The sequence below is a fragment of the Tachypleus tridentatus genome, chromosome 4, assembly GCF_004210375.1.
Source record: "Tachypleus tridentatus isolate NWPU-2018 chromosome 4, ASM421037v1, whole genome shotgun sequence".
Taxonomy (NCBI): Eukaryota; Metazoa; Arthropoda; class Merostomata; order Xiphosura; family Limulidae; genus Tachypleus; species Tachypleus tridentatus.
Window position 1 is genome coordinate 51,983,365 of NC_134828.1, and position 20,464 is coordinate 52,003,828.

General features: G+C 32.0%; 1 protein-coding gene across 4 annotated transcripts in view; it reads left to right on the forward strand.

The window, feature by feature from the left end:
* HnRNP-K (Heterogeneous nuclear ribonucleoprotein K) overlaps positions 1 to 20,464 on the forward strand; it is a 72,703-nt gene that overhangs the window by 24,947 nt on the left and 27,292 nt on the right. Inside the window, exon 1 of one of the 4 annotated variants that reach the window (XM_076498478.1) lies at positions 5,903 to 5,976. The exons of 2 other annotated variants lie outside the window; for them this stretch is intronic. The gene's annotated coding sequence lies outside the window, so the exon portion shown is untranslated. Of the gene's footprint in view, positions 1 to 5,902; positions 5,977 to 9,196; positions 9,284 to 20,464 lie in introns of those variants that run through there. One more of the 4 variants, XM_076498479.1, reaches the window with a different exon arrangement.

The window sequence follows — 20,464 nt, forward strand, 5'->3', positions numbered from 1 at the left end:
TACAACAAAGAGGTTACTTGACCAAAGATTAATTCACAGTTTAGTAAAGGTATCTTGGCATCACTGTTAGTTTAAGATGGGACTGTTTTGTTCAATTCAGAAAAATTCCTTTATTTTGTACTTATTGATGTTTAATTCTTTGTTTAAAATTGCAGTGTTTCATATAAATATAGACAACTTTGATATATTTGGTTGGGCATGGTCTAGTAGTTAGTAAGATAGTCTATGAACAAGATCATTAACTGCAAGAGTCATTCCTGCTGTGTGGGTAAGAATGACAGTATAGGTGGGTGTTGCTCATTGGTTATTCTTCCCTCTGATCATTAGTGACCCATATGTTGCACAAAATACAATTTAGGTTGAAAATACTATAAAATGCATTCATTAAATGCTTATTGTTTGGAGAAACTTGTGTGAAACAAATTATTTTTATAACCAAATGAATGAAATTTTCAACAATCAATTTAGTTAAGTGAAATTGCAGTAAATAATGTATTTAATAATTAGCAGAGGTACAACTTTTTTTTTACAAATTTGTACAGAAGTATATAGTTTTATCCATGACAAGTGGGGTTTACTGATACAAAATATTACTAGACAATAAAAGACAGAAGATCAGGAATTAAAAAGATTACAATGTTTTACTGAGTTAACTGCATTCATAGCCTAAAAGTTTTACTGAATATTTGAAGTTTATTTAAATGTTCATTTTACATGATTACTGAGTATCATGAACATACCTCTTAGTCAGGATAACATTATTTTAAGTGTCCAAGACTAGAAAAATAACCAATTTAGTTTGTGAATATTGACAATGAAAAATAAATTACCCAAGCAAAGAATTAATATCTAAGTTTTTATTTACATTAACTTTGTCTCTAAATTTAAGATGTTCAGTATCTTTGATTGTATTAAGAATAACTGGAATATTAAATGCTAACAATGAAAGCAGTTTGTCTCATTACTTTATTTCTAATAAAGGTGCTCAGTTTGCACTTGACAAGTCAGATGTTTCTAACATATTAGTAATTTAAAATCTGTAAGCTACAAAAAACATTTTAAATCTTATACTCTTCAAAACAAGAAATGCAAAAGGGATATTTTTGTTATTTTAAAGAGAAATATATGTAATAAGGTTACAAGCTCAGAGTATGTGATGTTTTACGTGTTAAGGCACTGATTGTCAGACCAAAATGATAATTAAAGTTGTGCACTTTGAAAACGGAGGAAAACATCTGATTTTTCGCCAAAATGCATGCGTGTCCAGTAAATTTGTTTGAGAGATCTGCATGTTCTGCAAGTGCAACATGTGCAAAATCCCTATAAAAGTGACGGGTTCTCGGTTTCCATAGCTCAGTGTTAAGCCACCGACACGCAATACAGTTACGCCAAGACTGACTGAAGCACAACGCAACAACGCCATTGGTTGCTTGGAAGCAGGCGAATCTCGATCAGATGTTGCCAGAGCTGTGAACGTTCACCATGATGGGTTTCACATGGGGCCTAAGAATCTCGTAGATGGTTGCATACAGTCTGATCGGGAAATCCTATGCAGCCCTGGTATGGTTGAGGCAGTAGACGTCGCAGTGGTGGTCCTATCCCAAGGGTGACGTAACCGGATGTTGCAATCTTGTGCGGGCGTGGTCTGCAGGCGAATCTCGATCAGATGTTGCCAGAGCTGTGAATGTCCACCCAAGCACCATCACAAGGCTATGGAATCGTCACCAACAACATGGATCAACTCGTGACCGTCCACGATCTGGCAGACCACGCCTGCACAAGATCGCAACATCCGGTTACGTCACCCTCGGGATACGACCACCACTGCGACGTCTACTGCCTCAACCATACCAGGGCTGCGTAGGATGTCCGATCAGACCATACGCAACCTTCTACGAGATTCTTAGGCCCCATGTGCAACCCATCATGGTGAACGTCAACGACGTTTTTCAACATGACAACGCCCCGTCCTCACACAGCCCGACTCACCACTGTCTTCTTGAGACACCACAACATCAACGTTCTTCCCTGGCTTTCCAGATCACCAGATTTAAACCCCATTGAACATCTTTGGGACGAGTTGGACCTACATCTGCGACGGCGACAACTTTGACCGCAGACTCTACCTCAGCTTGCAGCAGCTTTGCAGGCTGAGTGGACAGCCATTCCACAGGATGTGATTCGTCATCTCATCACTTCCATGGGCAAGAGATGCCAAGCAGTTATTGATGCTCACGGGGGGCATACTTGTTATTGATGTTAAGTGACGTTAAACTTCACCTAGTGAGCGTGGACTTCGCCTTTGCAGATTTTGGATGTTCAGCAGTGAATGTGCAAAGTTTCACACATGTCATATAGAACTACCCGGAATAAACTTAACAATTCGTTTCATATTTTGCCTTTTGCGTTTCTTTTTTTGAAGAGTATATTATGAAGTAACCAACAAACTGAAATGCATAAATGAAACTTATTTTGATTACTGTAGAAGAAGTTAAAACTTACATCAATTGACATATACTTCATAATAACTCAACTGTAAAGTTTTTTAGGTGATATTTAAAAAAAAAAAATCCTTTTATATGTCTTGAAAACTTGCCACACTCCATTGTAACTCTGGATCAGGTTAGGTAAATGTAGTGTCCCCTCACCCCATTTTGTCAAAGTTGAAATTTACTATACATTCTTATAAATCCTGTTCATCAGCTAGTGGTAAAAGAGTAGCACTATATTATTCTGACAATAACAAACTGAATTTCAACATTTTCCACAAATTAATGGTGATTACTACTCTTATCATGTAGTTTAAGCCAGATTTGGTCCTAAATAAAGAGTGAGGTATTGAAAACCAGAAAATGTACAGTGTGTTTGTGTGTGTGTGTTTATATGAATCTTTCTCTGTGATGCAGAGATTGAACTAACTGGCAATGAATATACTTGTGAGAGTTTTTAAACTGAAATAAATCTTTATAGTCAATCTCGACTTTATTTTAGCCATAGTGTAGTGGCTCATAAAAAAAAGCTGTTTTTTTTTTGTTTTTCAAATATAAACTTTTGTCTCAAAACTCCATCTTTCAATTTATGTATTTGACCATGCCCGAGGTTTTATGGATTAACCCCTTAGCTGCAGAGTATTTCATTGAGAATGACAGTGTAGTTATCAATTGGGTGCCTTCCACTAGGTGTTGCTTGAAAGAAATTAAAGTGCACCAAGTGCTTGTCAGCAGCTATGTGGTTAATTTACTCTAATCCTGCCTAAAAGAATTTCAATTTAAGAGTAAGCTGATAGAGATCATAATGCATAATAAAATTAAAATGGGTATGCGTGCACCCTATGCTTGTTATCACAAGCACAAAAATATGAGTAATAAAAATGGGAAAAAAGTCTCAGATTAATTTACACTAATCCTGCCTAAAATATTTTTAAATGACCTGGCTATTGAGGATTCTCTCTTGTTTTTGTTTCGAAAATAAAAAGGTTTCTCATCAACTTCCACAAAGTATTTACATGTGAAAATATCAGTTAATTTTTTTGTATGCGAGCAGATATTGGTTTTAGGTATTTCATTGATGTCCCTTGACTTTTCTTCTTATGACAGTGAAAGTACTCTGTAATTGCATGAAGTTTGCAACCATATTACTATATAGTTTCTAGTTTTGGTTTTTAAATTTCTATATAATTTGATATTTTTCTAACACTGTTGTAAAATGTGTAAGGTTTTGAATGGAATAGTTTTGAAACAATATTTAAGATACTTCCTTTGCTTTAAAATTTTGTTTTAATGTTTATAAAAAGTTCCAGTTTATATATCCAGTTAGTTTCAATGTGATTCATATTTATTAAATAGTTCTTTTGATACTTTGTTTTACCAGTTACAGTAATGACCACTGCAAGCTAATGTAGACCATGTATTTTTATTACAATTTTTTAAATAAGAATCTCAGGTTCTTCGGTGTGTTTATAGGTGATTTCAGATTCACAAATCTGATTTTATAATCTTATATGTCACTATTGTATGTAATTTTGCTCTGTCAAGTATGAAGTATACATATCTGACAAGTGTTGGTTTTTAACTCAAGTGCTTTTATACTATGATAGTAAGAAAAATATAAGGTAAACAGTTACACACTTTTCCTTTCATAATATTTAAATTAGTTTGTAATTTTAGGTCTTCATACTTAAAGTTAGAATTATGTTACAAAGAGTGCAGAAATTGGCATCTGGAAGGATGTTCAGTTAAAAAATTGGAAGTATTTAGTGATGACTTCATTCCAAGTTCTAACAGTTGTTAGGGCTGAATAGACAGAGAGATTTAAGAAGAAAAAACTTGAATATTAGAACAGCTTAGATTTATGTTGATTGTTTTTCATTATCTTGTTTCCTATATTGTGTTTTAACATGTCACATTTGCTTCTTAGTAATATTTGTACATTAACATATAGCAGCATTTTCATTTTGCTGTTATTTAGCCCAGGTAATATTAAGGGTAGACCTTATTTTGAAGTACTATAATTTATTTTCATTGTATGGATACACTTAACTAGATTCTTAGGTGGCCATAACAGTTTTTATATTTGAGCATATATGTTCATTATTATTTTAAAAATCTGAATTGTGTAGTTCCTTCCATTTTTCATGGGTTTTATAATTACAGAAATGTTTGAGTGTTGCAGTGACATTAGACTTGTTTACGTGGTGTTCTTTGTGATTTATATTGTTTTCATAATTGTTACCATGGTTACCATAACTTCTTGTTTTAAATTCTGTTACTGCTACCAACGTCATTTCAAACTACTTAAATAACTTAATGTTTAATACTGAGACTGAACTCCTTGGGGTTGGGCTGTGGTCTATTATATATACATATTATTTTCTGTAAGTTACAAGTAATGTGATGTACACAATGGTACATTACACTTAACATTTGTTACCACGACAACTTTCATACTTAAAACATTTTAGCTCTGAAAGTGATAGAAAGCAGTTTGGTTTAATTGTGGGCGCCTAGCACCTCTTTACATTATTAATAGCAAGAGCATTCTTTATTTGAAGGAATAAAAATAAATTTATGTAAATGAGATTAGCTTATAGAAACCATTGGTTTTTTACAACTTTTACTTTCAGGTATTCTTGACCAGATTACTTCATTCCATGTGTATGTACTATTTTTACTAGCACATACTTAGCTTATGAAAAGAAAAACTTACTTTCGCAGGTTATCAACTGTACCTGAAATTTTATATGTAATAATAACGTATTATTAGTTATTTTTGTCCTTATCATATTTACCACATTAAGTTACTAAAATAAAACTTTTTCAATCTTTAATCCTTCTACTGTCACATTTGTATATGCCCATTGTTTGTTTTACGTAATGTCTTTGATGCGGGGAGGGGTGGTCAACTGTTATGAAGGAGTAGAACATACTTACCCATGACAGTAATTACTGAGTTAAATACGTTTTCATTCCACTTTACATTTGAATTTCAAACAGTTATCGTAAATACTTAAGAGTATATTTCAAGAATATCATTTTAAACGTGGTGCATTGTTCTCGTTTGATGGGTGTGAACCTGACTTTGCATATGGTGGGACACTTAAGGTGTGAACATAAAAATAAAGCTGTTTATACATAGCAGAAAGAGGCCTCCAGATATAACAAACTGTTATAAATTTTGGTAATCTTTACTTAAGTATATTGAATTTATAGTACATTTCAATTTCAGCTATACAATTACCCCAGTTTCTGTGGTGAGATTTCCAAAAAGTGATAAACATCTTATTTTATTGACTAAAGTTTGAATTTTGCTTAGTTCTGGTATGAAGTTCTATCCACTTCACACTAGATGGCGCAACTTTCGTGAATGATCAAAAATACGATTTTAGTTTAGTGCGGGATGCCCACGCCCTAAACCGCTACCCTGTCCAGATAAAACAGGTACTGCAGCATATATTGTTTGCATCAAGTCATTTCAGAGGTAGGATTTATTTATTAGGTGAATAAATTATATAGCTTGTTGATACTTTGAACTTTTTGTAATTTTTCTTGATGTGGTGTAGATCCACAATAACATTTGTAGCTCAGTCACTGAGCATTTCGCCATTGCGACCACTACGGATCGAAGGCTAGGTAAGATGAGGAGCGAGACTGGTGATCTTACTTGTTCCATAAGATTGAGTAGTGCTTTATCACCAAATACAGTTTTAAAAAATCTGATGTAAACGTTAGTGTGTATAGAAGCACATCATTTATTAATTTATTTTTATTATAATCTTCAGCTCATTTTAAAAAGTTGAAACTACACAAGCTATGATAAAGTTATCTGTGGTTGTTGGAAGTATTGCAAAAAAAATGGTAACTTTAGTTTCACTGTTAAAAATGGCACCCTACAACTCCAAATAATATAGTATTGTATTGTTTTAGATACAGGTAATTTAAGTCAGATATATAGAATATCTGTAACACGTCTTACAAACACCTTTAATTATTTGAACCCAGTAACTGCAGATGTTTTCCGTAATATTCTTAGTGATTTTAAAATGAACACTGGTTTTATGGCTTATCAGAAATAACCAGCTCTGTATTTTATGTGCAGATTTTGTTTTACATGTTGTGATGGAGAATAATTGTGAAATGAATGTGGTACCGCTTTAGAGGGACGACTTGTATCACGTTACGTGTACATTTTCTTATTGAATATACTCTGAAAGGTAATGCCTAGAGTATTTCTTAATAGCTGTTTATCAAAACTATGTACATAGTCTCTTCCATGTACTTCTTATCTTGTTATTTGTACACTAAAATTTCAGTTATTGTTCGTGGATACAATGCTTTTCGCAAATCATTATAAAATAACAATGAGAACCCACTGTTGTGAAAGGCAGCAAATTTAGTAAGTTGTGAATTGGTGCAGACCGTATTTGGTGAATTATGTCTAAGTATAACGATGTACAATGACCGAATAACTGTGTTCATACAAGAAATATTTTACAAGGGCTGTTAGTGTTCGGACGTGCGTCCACAGAATACAGTGTTTCATGTGAATGTTACGCGTACGTTATTGATTCTGTAACCAAAGTTATTTCTGTGAAAAGTTTGCAAAAATGATTAATTTCGTGTACATTATACCACGTATCATTAATCAGTTGTAGCTAAGTTTCGTAGACATTGTTTCATGAAATGGAAAAAGTTATTTTACTATAATTGCGATAATTTTCACATAACTGATTTATTAAATAGTTTTGTTAAATATATAATTAACGCGTACCTGGTTTCGATGAGCTTTTATGCTTCTCTGTGCCATTCACAAATGATTTGTAGTTTTATTGATTATATAGTTCTACTTGAATAAATTAAATGGTTATAAATTTGTATTTTAGCAAGTTTTCTCCATTTATATTCACTGATTTTGAAGAATGGAGAAGTGAAACACTGAATTATTTTCTTATCTTTGTAATGCAAGTTAAAACAAATTATTAATAAGCTGAAGTAAATTTTGATAACATAAAAATAGGCATATGATAGACTGAATTCTAGTCTGAACTATTTTCTTTTGTAAATGTTTTCATAAATAACACCTTCGAATTATTTTCGAAAGAACCCTCAGTTACGGCGGCTTTCGGATGTGATAAAAACCATGTTACTATGGAAACCGAATCAAGCTTCTAGTCCAATTGCTGTTGAGGGCAGATGAATGTCATAGTTTATGCGTCAGCGTTTTGGTGATTGGTATAGTTCTTCTGTTAAACTTGTTCTTCTAGTGCTATGACCATGCTTGCTCGAATTTTCTTTTATATGAATGTATAAATAAAGCGTAGTCTTAAAATAAGTCCTTGTGTTGTATTTTTGTCTCTCAGGTTTTGTCACAATTACAACGCAGCTCTTATATTCTTTGAAATTCAAGAGATGAGCAAAAAACATTTTCTTTAGATTTGTAATTCTATAATTTAAGGAGTAACTTTCAGTAACATAATTGGGCTGTCAAAATATAACATGCTAGGCATTGACTATTAAACCTTACTCTTATTCGCGCTAGAAAACGTAATCTTTTTTTAACCATTCACCAACAGAACTGGTTCTTTCGAACTGTCTGAAACTTGGTGGTATGATAAGGTTTGCAGTAGCTGTTTGCGACGTTTGATTGGTTTGTATATTCCCATAATATACCAAAACATAATACGCAGTAAAAGTGATTCAGACAAAAAAAAACTGATGAAAAGGGGAGTCATTCTTAATAGGTGGTGAATTGCTTTTAAATTGTAAAGTATTAATATGTTCTCTGAAAGCGTTTATGTTTGCAATATTGTTTAATATAAAAACCTGGATTTTATTTTTTGGGGTTTGATGATGGTAGTGAATTTTTTTGTGACTAATATTTTTCTATTGGAAGAAATGTTAAGGATTTTTATGCGTTCAAACATACTGAATGATTCTCTCTCCCACTCTCCGATAGTTTTATATGAAGTTATTTAAATTGTATTTGGAAGTTTTACATATAGGTGTTCATATAATGGTGTTTCAGTTAAGTAGTTTGAATTTTTGGAATGGAGGTATTTTAACCATCTACCGTTAAGTAAGAGTTTACTAGTAGGAAATATTTTCGAAAATATTCAGTGTTTTTAAATTTGTTCTTAGCGCCTCAAAGAGTAGCATTTGATTAAATTTCTACGTATTGACTTGCTTTAAGCTTAAACATTTGTCAGTAGTGTTTTGTTTTTTATATGAAACAACATATCAATATGCAAGGTATTACTTTAAAAAAAAAAGCTAAGGACACTGACGTAAATCTTAAACACCTATTTATTTACATACGAAACCTTCCTGCAAAATAATTACATTTACAACTTCCAGAATTAAGAGTTGAATTTTAACATTTTGAGCAATTTCTCAGATGTTATACATTTCACGCTTACCCAGTAAAGTAATTAATCGGCTTATGAGTTTCATCAGAGGCTTGTATTGTGATAGTTATGCTTTAAAAATATCGTGGATCTTTAGTGTTTTGTTCCTTTGCAAAAATAACCGATTGAAAACGGTTTTCGTAATTGGTTTTGTTTTCAGTTGAAAGTTTCATTTCTATTTCGAGCATTCACAAGGGAAGAGCATCCAACATACACAGAAAACATGGGCTGCAACGCTGAATTTAGCACGTTCACGGCATTCGCATGACTCATACATGTTGTGTATTGAACTAACCTGCGCATTGCGTCTCATTTGTTTGAAGTGACTAAAAGATAGAATTCGTTGACATGTGTCTTTAATGGTAGGATTTTAACTAATGTTTTGTAAGTACTATCTCCTGTAATATTATGATTATATAAATCTTATTTACTAGGAATTTAAAGTAGTTTTTGATCAACTTTTATAAAATCGTCGATCCAAACGTAGTTATTACCTCTGAGCTGTAAGAAATGTTGAGCAGGGTTTCCCTCCAAAAATGTTTTCAGTCATAAAAACTGCGGTTTTGACGTAATACTGGAAATGAAATGCAATATTTTAGTATTAAAATGGAAAGTCGTTTTGTGAATTATATAGGGATTAATTTTATATTAGAGATAATAAAAGATGCACCTCATTTTTTGTTTTGTGGTCAAGAACTTGTAATTCCGTTCGAAAACAAATTCACCATACAAGTATTAACTGTTGTATGTAATATACTACTGGTATGAAAAATGCACTTCTAAACAGTAATAACACGATAGTGTGTAGCAACTAACACAAGCTCTGATGATGATTTTTAATTTTTTTCTGTTTAAACTGTAGAGCCATTTGCAACATTGTGTGATTATTCTTATTTTTCTATAATTGAACTTACTGATTACAGTTTTTCCTACCTGAGGTGAACATTCTAAGAATTTTTATAGGCTTTCTACCAAAATGTGTTTTATCAAACTGAATATTTCATTCATTAGTAATGGTACACAATCTCTAAATCCAAATCATAATAACAGTATCTAAATTTGTTGTTAATAAACACATGAAACATTTTTGATGTCATATAACATTAAATACATTATTTGGATTTTAAAACAAGTTTTTTATTTAAAAAATGTAGATGGTAATGTATAGTAACTTTCAACATTAAAGTTATTTATAGTGTGAAATAATCTGTGTACATGCTTAAGGGAGATGCAGTACCATATGACTGAACCAGTAGAATACTTCATATAATCCAAAAGAGGTGCCTTGGGTTCATTGATGTGGTATGATGTAGTAATGTCTTGACAAACCTATAAAATAATAACAGATTAAGTCTAATACATCCACTGAGAAAATTGAGATTCTCATGGTTTTTTATTAATGCGTAAATTAATTTCCACATTTAACTATTTTAGATTCTCTTGATTAAAACTTGGATGTTGTAGTTCACTCAGTGAGATCTGTAAGTGAGCAAATAATTGAGTTGCTGTCTTCGACAAATGTAATTTATTGAAATGTCATTAATGAACTGCAAATTGATATTGAACATGTTAAAAGCAAATTCTTAGAATTTATTAGCAGTTGTAATGTAATAACTTGTAGCAACTTTAAATCAGACCAGTTTGTGTAATAGGGCCAGTGAATGTCTTGTTTTCATTGAAACTATTCACAGGGAACAAAATGTATTTTAATTGCTAAACAGATGATTTATTAGTAGTAATTATTAGTATTTTTTAATTGAAAGTGACATAATATATTAAGGCCTGTAATGTATATTTTACCCTCACTTTTGAAACTTTAGTGTTGCATTTTTCCTTATCTGATGTTCAAATTTTTCATAATTTTTATTGTGAGTTTAAACTAGTTGAATACTAAAGCAATTTTTTAAAAAAACAATGATACAGAACAGATGATTACAGATTTTGTGTTAAGAATTTAGAAAGCTTAGTTATTACTTTATTCTAAGAAATGGAAAAGAAAATGATTTAAGTTTATGAAATTGTGTCTTATTTTAATAGATTAGTGTAAGATAACAGATATAAGTAAATGGAGGGATGATCATAGTAGGTGCAGGCAGTAATGAAAAAAGAATAACTGTGTAGATATTTAGCAGTTGAAGGAAGATAAAGCCAGATAATATTCAATAGCAAAAGATGGAGAGAAATGAAACCTAATTCAATATTATTATTATTACATAACATTCAACACCCTTCAATATTACTATTTAGGTAGAAGTACTCATTGAAAAACTGTTATAAATGCACATGTATTGTAAAATATTCTGTAATGTAATTTATTACAAATTATAACTTTTACAGTAAGTGATATTTGTATTTAGAACACGTAAGATGTTTCAATCACTGATACATTTATTCTCAAGTAGCTGTTCCAAATACAAATCATACTATAAAATATGTAACTTGTAATAATATATACTTGATCAGTAACTAAACTGAAACAGAACAGTATCTCTAATTTAGATGAATTACATTATTGAAGCTTCAAAGAGCAGTCTTCAGATGTAATATTGGTAACTAAAGCACTTTGGAAGTTTCCCTGCAGTATTTTTACTTTTACAGTTGTAATGTAGGATAATAATAGTTTGTACACACTAGCTGTGGAAAATGCTTTATTTTGATAGTTAATAGGTTATTTGGAAACTGAATATAATCACAGAAAAGAGTTGGTATACTGAACTGTTAATGGTTGATTTTTATGAAACCGATATAAGTGAATCTTTACAGTAAAACAAGAATAATTTTGGCCCAGAGTAAAACATTTTGGGTGTTAATATGATAGTGCATTTCAATTAATAAAATATTAACCAGCTCACTCTCTAAATTAAATACTGTATGTACCTGAGTATCAGTTGAGAATTAATTTTAAGTAGGGAAGGGAGGTGTAAAACTTGGCTTTTGAACAAATTTAGACAAATTTCTACTCCAATTATATATTTGGTTTATTTTGAGAAAATATTTTAACTAACCAAGAGCTTTACTCCTAGGATCTCCTCTGACATGTGTGATGAAACTATGTAGGTACACATATAGCATTATTATTAAGAAACAATTAATTATGTACATACACTAATAAACTGGGAACAACAAATAAAATTGAATAAATTACTTGTTTGTGTGTGTGTATATTCTTTTCAAACTACATTTTATCTAAATCTATCATGAAGGTATCTAGAAGTGAAGAGGTTGTAGATGAGTTTTATTTCTAATAAGGAGACTCATAGTCATGTATACTTAATACATCTATGTTACATATGTAATACATTGATAAATATTCACGAATGTGAGAAAGATGGTAAGATATTTTGTTACTTATTAAAACAAAAGAAAAAATCATGCAGGTGTGAAAAAACTTTGGTACATGTAAAAAATATAAAAACTTGCATGTAAATTGCATGGGTTTAATTTATATATTCAGTATCACCTGATGTAAAGAGCTCTAAAATGTATTGCTACTTATGAGTGTGTAACACTAAAATACTGAAAAGAACACTATTAACCTCTTGTTTCAACACTCAAGTTTCACACTCATAACATTCTTATACTATTAGAGTGTACAGAAGAGACATTAGTTCTAATCTTTGCATGTGTGATTTTTTGAAATGTTTTATGGCTTTCATTGGTTGAGGTGTTATCCATTTCTCTTCAACTCTGAATTCTCAAGGATGAGAAATGTGATAAGAAAATGAGTATCTTTTTCTTTTTTTTGTAGTTTTTGATTGAATTTTAGCATTCTGGTTGGCTTGGAATAATACATGCTGTGCTTTGATAATTTTTGTCTTCAGTATATTTCAACATTGTAAGACAATGTAATGTTATTGTAGCTAGCACATACGAGGTAAGAGAGATGAATAAAACCATAAATATATTAAAATGATATATGTATATTAAAGTGATAGAACAGCTTAGTAGTTATACATTGTTCTGTCGAGATGTTTTGGCCAAAAAATATAATTGCATCATCATGCTTGCACACATCATTTGAAATGCTTAGTCTTGCGTGTTTGTTTTTCTTATCCAAAGAAAGACAGTATTGATACTAGATTTTAATGATTAGTGGAATTTGATGATAACTAATTTTCAGTTTAGTAGTTGATTTTCACATGAGATGTAGATAATTGTAATAGTAAAAAAAAAACTCATTTTTTTACTTTATTTTCTTGACATTAATAAATTCACTCATGCTCATAGGTTATCAGTCATTTCACTGAGTCAGGTTAAATGCCCAACTCTAATCTCTACTATCTTTGATTAACAGTTATGGGATGATGGACCTTGTGTCATTAATTTTTTACCAGACATGAACACGTGTTGATTAACTTGTCTAAAGTTATTTTTAGAAATACACTGTGCTGATAGTGAAATTATATATAAATTTGATTTATGTCTGTACTGTTCTAACACTTTTTTTATATATATAACATTGACTTAGAAGTTTAAGAAAAGTAAGAACTGAGCTGTACTGTTTTGCTGATGCTGAATGATAGAGATCAAAGTAGTGTCCATGAGGGTGAAAGGATATATGTGTGGATTGTTCATGTGTTTTGTTTATTTGTGTTTGAAATATTTCAAAATGCATAGTTCAGTCAGATGAAATAGTAGAACAGTAGTGTTAAATATATAATAAAATGTTTAAATGTTATTATCCAATAGCAGAAGAATGGCTAATTTCTCAACTGTTGTATTATGATTCTGTGCATGATTAGAATATTGATCAATAACCTAGAACCAAAATAAAGTAAATAATTGCTTTTCTCTGAACATTGCTTCATTGTCTTCATTTTTTTTCAAGAATACATGTATATTAAAATAAAAAATATACTACTGAAGAGATATACTTCAGCTGAACTTTTATTTTATTTTCAAAAATTTTTAATGTAATTAAAAAGAAAAATAAGTGGTATTAAATTCTGATTGTATACAGGCTTTTCTCAGAGTTTGACTTTGGTACCTGAGTCTTAGTTTGATTTTCTGTGCCTTGTTTATTCAAATAAAAGGTAAAGTAGCTCCAGTTATTACATACTCATAATATTTGTTTTTTACAGTAGTTGGATATCTGCAAATGTCCTATTTTTAGAATTCTAATTTATTTGACACTTTAAATTATTTTTCTAAAAATGGGTGTGTTAACATTGAGATATGAAAGTATTGTAGGCAGTATAACTTATGGAGTATTGGTAGTCAACTATAAATTAGATATTTTAGAAAAGGGGAGATGCAATAAAAGTAAAAGCATGTGTAAGTGTGTTTGTTTCAACTAGGTCAGTTATATTCATATAGACACACAAAGAAAGTAGAAAAGGTACTAGTTACAAAATTATAAAAACAAAATGCTAAAGTGAGCTTTTGTATTTTAATACATCTATTTCAGATAATAATTGCTCTTCAGCTCAAGTTATAAGACTGACATTTACTGGTTTGTAAAGGAACAAAAATTTTTTTGTTTAAAATTCAATATTATAATTAACTGTAAAGTCATGAGTCTATCATCACGAATTGTCATATTTTGATAGTTTTAAACAAGAGAAATATACTTGATCATCTTCTGTATAAATTTGAGGTTGGATCACTTGCTTTGAAAAATTGCATTAAAATTCTTTCATTTAAGGCTGTTACATTTTGACCTTGATTTATGCTAAATGGTATTCAATATGTTCATGACATCTAAGACACTGCACACTTAGCAAGAAAAGTTAGCTATTTCTTTTGGCTTTTATTGGTTGACATCTGATTACCCATATTCAAGTTTGTTGATCACTAGATTATAAAAGGCAGTTAAAGTTATCATGAAAATATTATTTTATTCCATTTGCAATTTCCTTGTCCTTTTTGAATGGATTTTAATATTCTTGAACAATCTGTCTGACTGATTTAGTGTTTGGACATTCTTCTAGTGCAGTGGTTCCCAAATAGGGGTGCAAGATAACATTTGTTTTGGCCACCTTCACCTTTATTCTTAAATAAATAATTACTGTGAGGGGTGCGAGAACATATTAAAATGTTTTAGGGGTGCAGGGCATAAAAAAGGGTGGGAACACACTGTTATAGTGTGTATTGTAAAGTTAGCACTGTAAACAGGCTTGTTGTACATAAATTACTTTGCAAGTGAAAATGAAATTCACCAAAATATTGACACAAATGAAGTTTAAAACTTGTTTCAAATGAAGATTTCTCTACAAAAGGTGAACAGATGAACATGTAAGATTTGTTTAAAAATAACAATATAAAGGTAAGACAAAGATAATTTTAAGTGTTTTTTTATAACTTGCCTGATAAGGTTATGACCAAAACACAGCTATCAATTTCTTTAAAACTAGTCAAATTTAATGTTAAATGAACTGGGTAATGAATATTTCACTGCACTGTGTTAATAAATTTGCATTTTTAATATACATTGGGAAAATGTGTGCAGGCACAAAAATCTATGTGGTAATGCATTTGGTTGCTGTAGCAACCAACATTAAACATTAAACCCCATTTATTTTATACAACACGTGAATTGAGGAGATCGATGTATGAAAGACTCGTAACTGTATACCCTAATATTCCTGTACTTGCAAGAAAATTTTTGTTTTTTGTTCACCTGTAAAAGAACCATTTTTAGATTTGTTTTGTTTATAGTTTACTATCAGACTTTAATGGAAAGCGGTATTGAACTATTGAATTATATCGAAGTTATAACCCAAATTACTCATTTTCATATTATTGTTTTTGTGACAGTAAAATATAAACACTGTCTTTTGATAATCGAGTTTTTGGTGTACTTTAAATCAATGTTTTTTTGTTGTGACGTAGATTTTAGTGCCCGTTTTATGTGACTGCTATCCGCCAGGTGAGGCATTCTTTTCGGACGTGGTCGTAAATCATGTATGTATTCTCTACCTGGACGCCAACAACCATTACATACAAAGCGTACCAGCTCGTGTTACTCGCGTGTATGATCGATCCCGTGCACACCTTCATAAAGCGGTATGTAGATCGCTTGCTAACACGTTGATGGGGTGGTTGCTATGACAACAGGAATCGCCTTAAAACTTGTGTTATACTAACAGCTTTGTTTGGAGTTTTCGGAAAGTCTAACGCAGTCGAGTGAAATGGGCGTGGTGAAAATTATTTTGTGATAATTGTTTTAATTCTTTGTTTGTTTCCCTACTTTCATCTCAGTTTTGGATTGCTTTTTTTTCGTACTTGTACACGTTAAGTACTACTATTAAATCGGGACCACTGTAGGATGTTAAATTAGTTCAAACGAAATGTCGTAAGTGTTAGTTCATCGATAATAATAATAGCATCTTAATAATAAAAATTTGCAAGTTGTGTTGAAACTGTATGTGGCACACGCTTTGTGTGTTTCAACAGATATTTGTGGGGGATCATATGTGTGTTTACATACAAGGAAAATAGTTGCAGTGTCGAGTAACCACACCTTCAGACAACATCGTACTGTAGTTTACATCTCAACGAATACCATTCGGACGCTTACTGCATTCCATGTAAAGAAAATTACGTCACTGTTAACGCACCACACCCTTCGAAAACACGGTATAAATATTATCTTTATGAATATCGAAAAATTCAACTCGCTATTTGATGAACTGTGAGCACCTGTCTACACCAAGACAAAGTGATCATAATATGCCTTGGTGAGTTTGATACATTATGCATTTTCCCCACGAATATCCGAGTATGTAGTAAGAGCGTAAAATGGCAATTTGTTAGTTGGTTTCCAGTACTAAAAATTAAAGACTTTCTCTTCAAACATTGTAACATGAGAACAGTAAAGTTTTCCACTTTCTTGTCTGCTTAAGCTCATAAAGTACTATAATTGACGATCGAAATCGACGCCGGCTTAATAACAGGGAATCACGGTACTCTGTGTTATTAACCTCAAACATATATAAAGGATGAAAGACAACTTCTGTTAATTGTATTTGTTTGCTGTAACAGAAGAGAATAATAATATTTCATATAAAATGTGTCGCTGTTGGTTAAGTTGCGAGTTTCATGGATATAAAACTAAAAATTTTGGCGTGATCCATGTTGCGTAGCTTTTAGCCTTCTGTGGTTTCAAATTGTTGTAACTTGTATTTTTAATATTATAAGACAATCATTGTGAAAACTTAAAGGGATCATCTGAGAAAAACGTGGGACTTTTGATTGTGTGTGCGTGTGTGGAGAAACGTATTACCAGCGTGTGTTGCTGTTTCCTTCACTGTTTGATTTAATAATAGAATATTATGTTTGTTAGTTATTAAGATAATATTAGTATATCGAAATTAACGTAAGTTATTCTGTCTTGCTAACTAAACCTGCTCCGTCTTTTTATTTCTGCAATTTGTGATGACAGTAATAGTAACTATTAGAATTTACATTGGCTTTTCGGCACTGCTGTTTGCTTTCTGCTGAGCGAGCGAATGTCCACTAGGGAAGATTATATTGATTTCGTCAGTGGCTGCTACCTCCATTCATTGCAACGTCGTTTTCCCTTTCTATGCTTGTGTCACGTGAGACTCCAATCAATGAAGTTGCAGTTGATACAAAAACAATGGCTATCCTATCACGAAATCAAGAAAAGAATTTTGGGCGGAGAATTATTACTACAGTAATCATGAATGTGCTTTACAGAAAAAGATGGGCACAAGAAAAAACGTGTAAATTGTGTTGATTTTTTTTTCCACACCAGATTGGTTAGGAATATATAGAGTAGATTTTAATCAAAGCTCCTGAAAAGGTTACGTTGCTGTTTGAAGGGACAAAACGCGTTTTTGTCCAGGTCCTGCATGTTACAGTAGTAGTTCAGAAATACCGATTATAAATCCAACTACTTAAAAAGAAAATTGTCCAAAAGTATCCCCCCCGAATATTCACAGATAAGTTTGAAATTCTAGAATTTCATGGTTCTTGTAATTCAAGTTGTAATGAAGAGAAACTTGTACACATTTTTGTGCAACCTTACACAATTGTGAAGCTGCTACACAGTTTTGTTTGAAAATATATACACTAATAGTAATTAAGTTACACAAGTTTTGGTGTATAAATTTACCCAGTTGCTCTGTATTAATATGCAGCCTTCTTACAAAGTATTATAAAGACATTTGTGTATCTTGCATACTCTAGTGGTGTTTACTTTTATACAAAACTAATTTTATAGAGTAACGACACCAAACGTCAGCAGTTGTTTGTGAGACGTAAGTTGGGAAAATATTGGCCTGTCGCTTGAAAGTATGCCATAGTTTATAACTTTCTTAAGACCAATATTGTACTAATTGTAAGGCATAGAATAAAAACATTAAGTGAAACTATTATGAAACAAGTATTGCTGTTTATCGTGCTGTGCACCTTGAGTGTTTAACATTTTCAGTTCTTCCAGTCTAGTAATCCAACTCATCCAATACTTTTTGGCCGCGGTTTATAGAACGGCACTGAGGTGTTTTGTTTGTTTGTTTCTCAAGTACATACTTTTAGCTCATAGCCCTGTCGTCTCTTGACCGATTTGAGATATAATTACAGTTTTGGACTCGGGAGATCAAACCCTTTCGCTTGATGTATTTGACCACGCCCAAGGTCTCATAGATTAATTTATTCCAGTCATCCCTGAACGAATTGCAATTTTGAAGTAAGCTGTGAGAGATCTTGAGTAATAAAATCGAATCGGGTATACGTGCGCCCCGCCCCTGGTATTGCTGGCGAACATAAATATAGCTAATAAAATGAGTGAAAAGGTCTCGTAGATTAATGTATTCTGACCCTGTCTTTAAAATGGATCAAGTGCCGCAGCTTTTGAGGATTTCCTTTTGAACTAGCAGCAAACGTAAGTTGTCAAAATAGATGGTTGTGGGTGGTGTTTCTCTTGGTGTTAATTGTATTTGTATACCCGCTATTCACTAACTTTCAACGGTTAAAATCATAAACTATTTTTAAAAGGCAGAAGAAAAATTAAAAAATTTTTAATGACTGAAATAAACCCTTATAACCCGAGCGGTTTCGAAAGATGGACCTTTCTTCAGTGGCAATTTGTAATGATTGAGATGTGTATTGATAAAGTAAGGAAGAAACAATTTCAAATAAGACTATTCTTTTCAATAGCTTGTTTCACACCTCACTTTTATAACGAATTATGTTCCCAAAAATCTTAACTAAAAGATTGTCCCGTAAAATTAAGTATCACACCATCCATGGGATATTCGTGAAAAATTGAAACCACATCACTGTTCTAAAACCATTCAAACAGATGCCTTTAACAATAAATCTGATTCAGTCTAAAAGTGAGAACGTTGTGATTGAAATGAGCTGTACGTAACTAACAAATAGTGGTGATCTACTTGTAGACTATGGTATCAGAACGATTGTAAAACGGGTTTGGAAACAGTTATTCACTTATGCTACCAACAACAAATTTGCAAAACGAAAAACATGCTGTTATTAATTTGCTTCTATTTGCATAGAAAATTTTCAAATGAGTGAAACATCTGTTTTCTTTAGAATTTGGTAATGGTTCGTGAACAATTTAGAATATACTAAACTTGTTTATTCGAAGTACTAGTAACTTGGGTTCGTGTAAGACCACTGTACAACAGAGGCAGAGGGGTGCTTTTACTTATTTCTTGTCACTTGACCGATCCTCATATGTCAGAGATGCATAGCGATGAATTGTGTGTTGAGGGAAGGGTCAAATTGTTTTACAACAGCGAATTTTACCTAGTCATTGCTTTAATATTAAGTAACTGTTTTGTGGAACCATACAGTATTGTGCAGCTTCTCTATCATCCTAGTTGATATAGCTAACATTTATTTACTACACTTACAAATTCCAGGTTTTTCAAAGTGTATGTCATATTTCTATAACCTAAAGTGCGTCATTTAGCACTAAAAAGTACCAGGTATCGTACTACTATGTGGAAGCAACGTAAGGTATGAATACTTATCATTGTTTATGAGTAGTAATATCTTTTAGTTGTTGAAGCTCAACAATAAGATATTTGAAAGGCGTTTGTCTTTTAAATATTATGAGCATACACTCTTGTGCAAATTAATTGAAAGAAATGGTCATTTTACAATATTTTCAGCATGGTGGCTGGTGTAGGCTCGCTGGACTCGCTGATTTCCTTTAATAGTCATTTTTTTCATATAGACGGCATCATTAGCTGTGTTTTGCAGTACAGTCGATCTATTTTTGGGACATGACGACATTTTGAGGAATATTACGTCATTCGAAATTGCGTTAGAAGGGCAAGGAGACCAGTCAAAAAACTTCTTACCAACTCAATGAAAAAAAAAAACTGTATCAATGGGGTCTGAAATACAAGAATTGGACGCAAGAACAATGGAGGAAGGTATTATTCAGTGACGAGACTCGTTTCTTCGTACAGGGTTAAAGAAGTCTGCACGTTCGCAGATCTCCAGGTGAGAAACTTCGAGAATCTCACATCAATCAGTTTGTAAAACATCCCTTGAAGAAGATGTTTGGGGCTTTGCTTTTTCAGCTACTATGGCGTCGGAGGCTTGCATATCGTAGAAGGTATGATGCGA